We start from the raw sequence: 11,043 nt of genomic DNA, 5'->3' as shown, positions 1-11,043 counted from the left end.
ATCCCTCTGTACACCTTTCCTTCCCTCCAGGGAAAGGATCTCTGGAGGGGAGGAGTCTTATGAGCTGTGAGCAAGGCAGGCTAGAGAACGTCTCTACCACCGACCCTTCTGTTGAAACCCCAGGAGGAATTAGTGTGGTGCTTTTTGAGCTTGTGGCTGCATTTAGGAGAAAAGAAAAGAAAAGGAAAGGAAAGGAAAGGAAAGGAAAGGAAAGGAAAGGAAAGGAAAGGAAAGGAAAGGAAAGGAAAGGAAAGGAAAGAAAAGAAAAGAAAAGAAAAGAAAAGAAAAGAAAAGAAAAGAAAAGAAAAGTGTGATTCCTATAACACACTTCAGGAAGGATGGATTGTAACCTGGGTAGTCTCTGCTCAGAGCGGAACGAGCGAGGGAGCGGTAAGAACCAGGAGGGGCGGCAGGAGCTGAGAGACTGCCTCTGAGGCCTTGGCTTTAGAGTGCATCCCAGCACCCCATGGATCAGCCAAAGACACCAGAGGTGGGAAAGGCTGGGCGACCTGCCTTTTACAAAGACAGTCTGGAGAGTTGAGGCTTCAGCCCCAGGCTGTGCTCCTGGGTTCTGTACCAAGGCCTCAACTGTTTGCGATTATCCTAGGTCATTCTTTGTGGCAGCTATCTGATAGGAGCACTGAGAGTCCATTCTATACCTTAGACAGTAGAGGTAAAAAAAAAAAAATAAAATAAAATAAAATAAAATAAAATAAAAATAAAAAGGAGTCCAGAGATGCTACTTGACAGGTAGTATTTTTCTCTCCTCTGGATCCAAGGTTTCCACAGCCCACAGTTGAATCCACAGAGGCAGAAGGTAAAGTTACATAGAGCTACAAAGTTACAAAGATCCAAGACAACCTCTGTTACCTGAGAGGTTAAGCTGTGTGACAAGACAGGCTTTATTAGCTGAGCTCTCCTCTTTGCCCTCCCATTACTTCTCCCTGAATTGCCAGAGTGGCTCAGTTTCCATTTTTCTCTAATTACTCAGGATGCTAGGTAAGCCTGAATCATCTGACTTGTCTTTCAAGCCTCATATTTTATGGGATTCTAGTGTGTATGCTAAAATTCCTACCCTGGAAGAGACACAAAGCAATAATGACCCCTCTTCCCAAGATCCCAATGACAAACAGAGACATGTTCTGCCAACGTTCAGTCAGTGAACCTATGAATTTATTAGGCTTCTTTACGGATCTTAGATGAGAGGGTTACTTACAAGGGTGAGGGCATCCCTCCCCTAACCATTTACCCCTCTCAAAAGCTTAACTCAACAGGAATAGATAGAAAACCCTGCCTTCTACCGGTCCGCAGCCTCTGTATTACTCCAGGCTAGAAGCAGAGTTGCCGGGTGTCAGGGAGCAGCAAGATACTTAAAAGGAAACTTTACCCCTCCATGTGAGGGCATACAACATTGACCAGCTCGGCTGGGATGCTAGAGGAAGAGGTGTCTTTGTTACTGTCCCATTGCTATGAAGAGACCCCGAGACTGAGGTAACTCATATAAAAGAAGGAGTTGAACTGGGGGCTTGGTTACAGTTTCCAAAGCCTATTCCATCATTGTAGCAGGGAGCAGGATTTGTCATTACTGTCATGGCAGGAAACAAACAGGCATGGAGCTAAGAGCTTTAAATCCACCTGATGCAAAGGTGGGAGAGAAAGATAGAGAGACTGAGAGACAGAGAGAGTCAGAGAGAGGAGAGAGACAGAGAGAGGGGGGGGGGAGGGAGAGAGACAGACAGACAGACAGACAGAAACACAGAGAGAGATTGGGCTTGGTGTGGGCTTTAAATGGCCATAAAGCCCATTCCCACTGACACACTTCCGACAAGGAAACACTGCCTAACCCTTTCCAGTTTATCACCTGAGGACTAAGCATGCCAGTTTATGAGACTAAAAAGGACATTTTCATTTGAGTCACCACAGGGGCCCCTGAGCTTCCTAAGATGGTATTTGCTGGACTAGGAGAAGTCATTCATGACAGTATGCGAGTGACTGAGTTGGTTCTTCTCTGGCTAAACTGTTTGATATCAGTTTATTTGGAGCCTGTCCTAGCAGGGGGGGGGGGGGTGGGCAGCTATCTTTTCCTTCCCTCTATAATCTACTCTTGCTAGGTAGGAAGGTGGTACAGGGTTCTCCCCGACGGAGAAGGATCTGCAGGAACTGTCCTTACCCAATATCTGTCCACACCCTGGCTGCAGTAGGATGAATTCCCAAGCCTATCTCCTGTGGGAACTCAGTAGCTAGTGCCAAGCACACATCCTAGGAACAGGGTGGAGGCAGGTGCATGAGATGCCATGGCCATCTGCTCATAAACTGCAAACTTGGGGGAGGCTTGGGAGCAATTTTCTGCTTCTTCTGGCACACGGATGGCTCTTTAAGAGCGTCCAGGAAACCCTCCGCTTCAGTGCCACACAGAATCACTAGTCACTCATGAGCAGGGAGGAGAGGGAAGGTATGACTTTCTGGAAATGAATTCCAGTCTGCAGCCAAACACGTGTCTGGTGCTAGAGCCCAAGAATCCCTTCTGGGCTCTCTACACTAATCACCTAGGCAAATGTCCTTGTCCACATAAGCTGGGGAGGGAAGGTCAGTTAACTCTTTCCACCAGGCTTTCCCTTCTGAGCCCTCGGAGTCGCTCATGCGTCCCCAGAGAAGTGCCTCCTCTTTTGCCAGCTGCCTGCGGCTTCCGGTGAGGCGTATAGCCCTGGGCTACACACTGGGAGGGTCTGGACCAAGTGCCCCCCCTTCCAGTTGTACTTATATTGCTGGAACACACGGAGGCCGGAGTGGGTGTCCTTGAGACAGAAAGGCCAAATGGGGACGTGCGCACCAGCCCCTTCCCAACTGGGGCTTGAGGCTTTCTGCATTTGGAGACCAAAAATGGCTTGCAGGAGCCAGGGTTGGACACTTATCTACTGGGCTGGGCCAGTGGACATGCCTTATTTATAACTGCTGACAGAAACCCACAACACTGAGGCAATCCAATGAGGCACAGGGCTGGCCCTCATCCCCACTGGTCAGGTTACTGGGCAGAAGGCAGGGCCCCGTCCTCTGACACCACAGGTAAGGACCACATTTACTTGGTTTGTCTTGTCTTGCTCCGCTTTGCATTGTTTTTGCTCATTTCTTCCTGCCAGCCAATTCCCGCACACATTCAGGCCACACTAAAAGGCCCGCTGGGGTTAGATGGCTTTGGTGCTCAGTACAAACAGAGTGTCCTAGACCCAGGCAGGCACTGAGACCTCAGGACCCCAGCTCCCCAAACAGCTGCTTGGATGCTGAGAACAGACTGGGTACCTCCTCACCTTGACCTCTCTCTGTGGGAACCAGAACTAAAAGCCAGAAGAGCTTTTAAAGAGAGAGCAAAGGGAGAAGAAAAATGCTAACATAAACACAAGGCAGGGTCAATGTACTTGAGGCCCCACTTCCCTCCCCAGCCCAGTATTTCCGGAAGGCCTGGGTGGAAAGGCCAGTTACTGATGTGTCTGATTACTCTGGGAAAGCATGTTTACACAAGATGACTTACATGCTAGGGCCGATAGTCTGAGAGTCCAGAGCTACCGTGTACTTCAAAGGGAATGTGGGCACATTCTACTGTTTCTTGTAGTTAAGCTCTACTGGACTAAATCGGGCAGATTGCGTAACATCCTCAGCAGTGATAAAGCGACAGAGATGGTAACAATACAGTATATATAATGGATGGCAACAATATAGTTCATATAAGAACCTCTCACCAGACTCTATGTGATAAATTTTATCGTAATTAAAAAAATTATCAACCCAGGTTTGTTTGTTTGTTTGTTTGTTCTGGAGCCCAAACATAAGACCCAAGTTTTAGGCTCATATAATTTGATCTCACAGATACGGTTTATAGATTTGTTGCTGCTGTTTGCTCGTTTCTGAGGGAATTCGAGTTGGGTTCTGTGTTAGTCAACTGGACTGTGATTAAGCCATGCTCATAACGGGCTTCATTTTGTTTCACAAAAGCCTTTTGCTTTCATTGAGTGGAGGACTAATCAGTCTAATTCATTACATTTTAGGAGCCTTTTCTAGTGTTAAGAGAGACTAGGGGACTAGAGATGGTTTAGTTTGCTCTTAAACTGGATCACAGAAGTCATCTCACAACTACTTATACCTCCAGCCATAGGGACCTGACACCTTCTTCTGGCCTCTGTAGGTCAGCATGTACATGTGTGCATACATAAACACGCACATACACATGTACATGTGTGCATACATACAGAAAAGAGCTACATAAACACGCACATACACAAAAATCAATGAAATCAATGTTTTTCCAAGAATGGAAGAGTGAGGGATCGAATCCAGGATCTTGTACATGCTGGGCACATATTCTGTCTTCAAGCTAGACATGCCCTCCCTATTCTCAAAAAAATATAATATAGCATGTCTACTAAGAGCTATACATTCTCCCTAGGACAGGGCCCTCTGTCCAGATCTGACCTGTTGTTAATCATGCTTTGAACTTGTAGATTTTATCATTCTGCTTAGTGCTTCCAGAACTTTCCCTCCAAGATTCTAGAACATTCTATACTTCTCCTCAATTCTGAAGGCCAGAGTGCAGTACACACCTTTCTCTTCATTTCAAAACACTTAGTACTTGGTGTAAAGTGACTCTGGTGCTGCTTTTAAGTCTCTATTTTGCACCAAAACAGGAGGCAAAGCTATATTGTTAGTGTTTATATTCCCTTTGGTTTTTCTTAACTGTATAAACAAAGTTTACTTGCCATAGGAAATACAGAGCAGCAGAAAGAGGAGAAATGGAAATTCTGTGTGGTTCTAATGAGGATAACTGTTTCCATTTTTATGATTTATCTCATCTGTTTTAATTTACCTTCAGCGCACGTGTGTGTGTGTGTGTGTGTGTGTGTGTGTGTGTGTGTGTGTGTGTGTGTGTGTGTAATATGGTTGCATGTACATGTTTGGGTATTCATGTGTGTGAAGTGTGTGTTGGAGCAGTCCAAGTGTGCACATATCAAACATATGGAGGCCAGAGGATGACATTAGGTTTCTTTAGTGACCACTCTGAACTTGAAGAGTTCACCAACCCAGCAAATGTAACCATCTTGCTCCAAGGACCCTCTGGTGCCGCCTCATCGGCACTGGGGTTGTAGGCTGGCTGCTGCATCTGCCTAGCATTTACTCTGACACTGGGGATTTGAACCCTGGCCTCCTGCTTGTACAAGTACCCACCGAGCCATCTTCCCAGTCCCACTACTGCCTCTTGATTTTAGGTACTCCTGTGGAGAAGAGCAATTATTAATATAAACACAGTTTTCAAAGAGAAAAGGAGACCTATGGCCCCTGGAATTCCATCTTCCTTCCACAATTAAGTAGTTTTGATTCATCTTAAAATATTAGTCATCATAATTTTAAAGGATTTGGTTTTATGTAAAAATTATAAAAATATACATTAACTACAAATATAACCAGGTTATATGGTAGCCTATTTTTTGTCTAATTTATGCTCCACATATTTTTACTGTCATCTTCCCAAAATCCAATGTCTTGAAAACTACTTCTATATGACAGTATGATCCTTCTTAGCTCTTTTATGAAGGGGAGTTGAGCACATAATTGGAGATTTGTACAGATGTTTTATTAGACTGAACCAACTGGCTTCTCGGTCAGATGGGTCTGGTGATTTCTGTGCATTTGATGCAACCTCTGAGTCATGCAGAATTCTACCATTCTGTGCCCTTGCTGGCTTATCCTCATCTCCATCAACAAGCAAACAAACCTATGTGCCTGTCGGCCACATGCCTGTGAAGGTCAGAGGGCAAGGGTGTAGAGTCTTCTCTTTTCCCACTTTTACATGAGCTCTGCAACGGGACCCATGTTGTCGGGCCACAGGAGCAGACATCTCCTTGCTAAACCACCTAGCCAGCCTCACAAATTTATGTTGCTGATGTTTTTATTACCACACATTAATCAGCAGCTCATCACTTTAGCCCCATCCTGTTAAACTGTGAGTGAAAAGTAGAAAGGGACAAATAGAACCATGGGCAGTCTAATATGTAACAGATGTACTTCATAAATAGGAAAATTTTAAAGTGAAAATTAGTAATGATCTATAGTTTAATTTTTGGCGTGTGTGTGGGGAGGGGTGTCTGGAAATTGAAAACAGGCCACTCTCTGGCTAAGGAAGGGCTCTGCTGTTTAATTTTTTTCATCAAATTTTTAACTTCAAAGAGGGTTTTGCAGTGCTTCATTTGCATTTAAAAGACACATCTCTGATAGGAAGGAAAATGATTTCAACATGGGATTTTTGTTACAGTTTAAAAATAATGCTCAAAGTGAAGCCAAAAGGAAACCATACACCCCAGGAATATTAATACACGCGTCTAAGTTTGGCTTCTCTTGCTGTGATAAACACCGTGATCACCTCAGGGAGGACAGGCTTTATTTCTGCTCACAGCTTTCAGTCATCCGAAGGGAGGTCAGGCAGGATCTGAAGCTCAGCCAGCAGGGGACACTGCTAACTGGCTTGTCCCTCAAGCCCTTTTCAGCCTGTAGGAAGCGAGGAGGTGGATTACTAACATCTGGGAACATGGCAACGGGAAAGAGTGTAGACAATATGCAGAGATGGAAACAAAGGCGGTTTCTCTAAAGCCCAAGAAATCCTCCAATGTGTGCTTGAAACCTAATGACCTAGGGAGAAGGGCCGGCGTGCTTCGTTTTTTGTTCTTGTTGGGACCTGTCCTAAAGCCCATGTTTTATAAAAGGAAATCAAGAAGTGTCTTGCTTCTGCAAAATAAAGATAGAAAGAAGGGGGGAAAGTTTAGAAAAGTACCTGAATTGGGATTGATTTCAATCCCACATTTTCCTCGAGCCCCGAGTTAGCTGGGTAACGGTTGGCATGCAGGCAGTTCTGGGAAGTGGCTGGTGTGTCTGGAAGAGGTTTTCCACTGCAAATGCATTTCTTTACCTGCGGCATCCACACAGAATCTCTCACGTTCTCATGCACACAAGTGTGGTTTCTGTTTTATTATTCAGTTTGAATGAGAGGGAGAAGACCAGTGGTCACTGAAGTTTGTAAGGCCAGCACCACTGTGAGTTCAACACACAGATGGCCCCCCAAGGAGGCCTGTTAGGCCGCAGTAGATTCAGGAGTGGGGAAGCAGAATTGGGCCCATGCACAGGGAGATTATAGAGTCTGAACAGCAAGTGGGAATACCAGCCTCTTCTCCTTTGGATTCTTAGGGGGCACAGCATCCTTTGGAGCTTGGGAAGGTTGTATTTACCTCTCTCAGCCAGATTCAGAGCTGATACAGTGACTCACCCAACAGCCTAGGAAATGTTTGTGGGATGAACCTGTGTGGTCAGGACAGGCTTAAGGGTTCTAGGAGTGTTGAAAACTAATGGGGAGGGGGTGGAAGCTTTCTGTTGGCTGACAGTTTCTTCTTTTTTGATGGTGACTGGGAAACAGGTTTGATGTTCATTCTCTGACCCTTTTGTACACAGTATGAGAACATGGCTCTCCCAGTAATGTTTTAAGTGGCATCTTATTGGGCACTGAACACCAATATTTGATGATTATGTGCCCTTAAGTAAGTCATCTGACTTGGAATTCTCCACAGATGGGCTAGAGGAGGGGTGCTGAATAAATTCCAGAGTCTGTGAGCTTTCTTTCTGAACAACTGCCTAATTTTTAGACAGAGTCTCTTAATATTTAGGAACTGTGTTTCCAGAAAGAAAACAAGCAGTTATGATGGCATAGCTCTTGTTTCAAAGCCAGTTTTAATTACATCAAACTGAGGGCTGATGGTCAAGGGTTGTTCTCTTCCAGTCCTTGAGGCAGAAGACAGAGTGGTACCGCTAAGGCACTGATGAAGCTAAGAGATTTGATACACACAGACAACTTCATCGCAGGCGCCTCTTCCTTTGCAGGTACAAATTTTTGGCACTCAAATTGACCACCATTGCAAGCATCCTTGAGGGGAAGACATAGGTCCAACCTCCGTGCCATTTTAACACACACTTCCAGATGGAAAACCTCTGCAAGATGTAGGGAAGGCTGGAGGAAGGACATGGTGATTAACGTAGGGTTCTCAACAAGTCTGAGGCTTGGGAATTCACATCGCCAAGGTCAGCCTCATTTATACGATGAGATCTGGGTGTGAGACTTAACTGTCTATCTAACAAGAGCAGTAGGTCATCTTGTCTGGCTGCTGATCCATTGGGCAGGGTCTGGTTTCCTTCCCTCAGCTGTTGCTACTTTCATATTTAGCAGCCCCCTCTTTCCTGGGGAGTGATGATGAACCTGTATACTCACCCCAACCTCTAGCTTTCTTTACAAACCCGTCCCTGTGTTCGTAACTTGAACTGGAACATGGTTTCCCCTCCTCAAAACCCAAGAAAGGCTTCTCAAACCAACATATCCAGATTCTAACCACACAGCCTACAGACCCCCGTGTGGTTCAGGGGTCAACAATCTGGTTCTATCCTGCATGTTCTCCCCCCACTTAGCCATCTCCGCTCACGCTGCCCTTCCCCCAACTCGGCCGAGGACTTTCACACTTGCTGATGCCTCTGTCCTTCATGTGCTCACCTAAGAATCACACATCTTCCTCTTCTTATTAAACCATATTTGAGACCCAACTCTCAACCCTATCTAAAATTTACACCTTCTAGTGTCTTATCTGATGTACTTCTCTCTCTCTCCAAATATATATATGTGTGTGTGTATGTATATGCATATACGTATGTGTATATGTATATATGTATATGTATGTATATGTGTATATGTGTATGTATACATATAATCCAAAGGATTATTTTATATATACATGCACCTGGAAATACTATATGTATACATACATGCATGAACATGGCATGTATTCAGGTATCCCCCAGTACATATAGAAAATAGGTTCAGCACACACTTGGGTCCACAGATGTCCAAGTCCCTCAAGTAAAGTGGGCAGCATTTATATGGAAACTGCTCATGTTTACGTCCTCCCATATCCATCTCTAGGTGACTTTCAATAACTACTGCACTGGCTGGTTCTGTGTCAACTTGACACAAGCTGGAGTCATCACAGAGAAGGAGCCTCAGTTGAGGAAATGTCTCCATGAGATCCAGCTGTAAGGCATTTTCTCAACTAGTGATCAAGGGGGAAGGGCCCTGCCCATTGTGGGTGGAGCCATCCCTGGCCCAGCCCATTGTGGGTGGTGCCATCCCTGGGCTGGTAGACCTGGGTTCTATAAGAAAGCAGGGTAAGCAAACCAGTAAGTAACATCCCTCCATGGCCTCTGCATCATCTCCTGCTTCCTGACCTGCTTGGGTTCCAGTCCTGACTTCCTTTGGTGATGAACAGCAGTGTGGAAGTGTAAACTGAATAAACCCTTTCCTCCTGGACTTGCTTCTTGGTCATGATGTTTGTGCAGGAATAGAAACCCTGACTAGGACAGCTACTGAATATGCAATTATGTAAATGAACACAAAAGCCATGTAAACAGCAGTCTGGCTTTCACAGCATTCAGGTACTATTGCAATTCCCAGCTTTCAAGTGAGATACAGTGAAATCCAGTCGCTGGGCTGGCGCACAGCAGTGGTTGTATTAGCTTCCAGATGACGCTGCAGCTCCGCAGCAGGTGTATGCTGCCTGAAATCTAAGTTGTCTTACATCTGTGAAGGTGAGAAGTCTGTAGTGTGTCTCCCCGGGGCTAAAAGTAAAATCTAGGTGTTAGAATGGAGCGCACACCATGGAGAACTCTTCTCTTTGACTTTCTCAGCTTCTGAAGGCTGCCTGTGTTTGGGGCTTGTTGCTTTTGTCTCACCTTCAGATTTCTCTTTGACATTGTCTTCGTCCATTCATCTTTCACGTGGTAAGGACTCTTAGGACTCACTCAAGCCCCCGGGTTATCCAAGGCCCCCTCCTTACATTATGACCTTCAATTACACCCGCACAGTCTCTTTCTCTGAGTACGGCATGATGCCCACGGGTTCCAAAACTAGAATATGTACATCTTGAGGAAATGGCTCTGTGTAGAACAGTGGCTTCAGTACCCCACCCTGAATGGTACAAGACAGCCGGGATGCACTGTAGCCTGGCTCAGGGTTCTTATGAGATTCTGCACAGGGCCGTTCATTCTTCTGTCCTGCCCATTTGCAACACAGGATGCCACAGATTCACAGTGAACTTTGAAAAGGGACGTGTCTCACCAAGGTGTTTTAAAATCATCAGTCTCGTTGATCCCCAAACATGTGATTGAGACCTTTACCACAGATATGTGATAAATGTCAGTCTTGGGGAGAAATGAAAGCCCTGTTGGAGACAGGCTGAGCTGTACTTCCCATTCATCAAGAGCCAGGTGCCTTCACAGAATGCAGGGAGTAGCAGGCAGACCCTGAATGGAGTCCAGTGCCAAGATGATCAGCTGATGTGAGCATCTTAACACTTGAGTAGGGCCAATAGAAAGGCTGACCTAGCTCAGTATTCTCCAGAACATGCCAGGCCCAAGTAGTCAAGAAGAGAAGGTTGGCCAGAGTAGAAAGACAGAAGCTCCAAGACCAAACCAGCAGGCAGGCAGGCAGGGCAGAGCTAGATGACCTATAAGGGGAATGGGAAGGGTGGGTATAGCCATGTGTGTCTACATCAGTTGAGTATAGCCCTATCTAGAATAGGTGGTGACTGGTTCAAAATCAAGCTGCAGGGTCTATGGGACTCTCAAACCCCTCCCCCCAAGAGTGGAAAAAACCCACAGGGAGGCTTCTTTCCATGGCTAGTAAAGATGAGGTCCAGTGTAGGGTCTAACCTCCTGAAGACAGAGACAGAGAAAGAGAGGGGGTGGGGGGAAGGGAGGGAGGGAGGCAGAGAGAGAGAGAGACAGAGAGAGAGACAGAGACACAGACAGAGACACAGACAGAGAGAGCTTATTTAGGTCCCAAAACAATAGATGTAAGGGGAACCAGGGGTCAGAGCATCAGTCAGCAGAACAGTAATATTCAGTGTGTCATTTGGTGTGTCATTTGGCTTTTCCTCTGAAGGCCAAGAGCTGGAATTGGTTGAGATAAAC

General features: G+C 45.7%; 1 protein-coding gene across 1 annotated transcript in view; it reads left to right on the top strand.

Moving 5' to 3' along the window:
* Nucleotides 1–2,964: 2,964 nt before the first annotated feature.
* FHL2 (four and a half LIM domains 2) overlaps nucleotides 2,965–11,043 on the top strand; it is a 64,633-nt gene continuing 56,554 nt past the window's right edge. The window contains exon 1 of the mRNA XM_080917274.1: nucleotides 2,965–3,063. The gene's annotated coding sequence lies outside the window, so the exon portion shown is untranslated. The remainder of the gene's footprint in view (nucleotides 3,064–11,043) is intronic.

The sequence above is a fragment of the Micromys minutus genome (genome assembly GCF_963924665.1).
Source record: "Micromys minutus genome assembly, chromosome: 5".
In the NCBI taxonomy this organism is placed as follows: Eukaryota; Metazoa; Chordata; class Mammalia; order Rodentia; family Muridae; genus Micromys; species Micromys minutus.
This window is presented reverse-complemented; position numbering and strand designations above follow the sequence as displayed.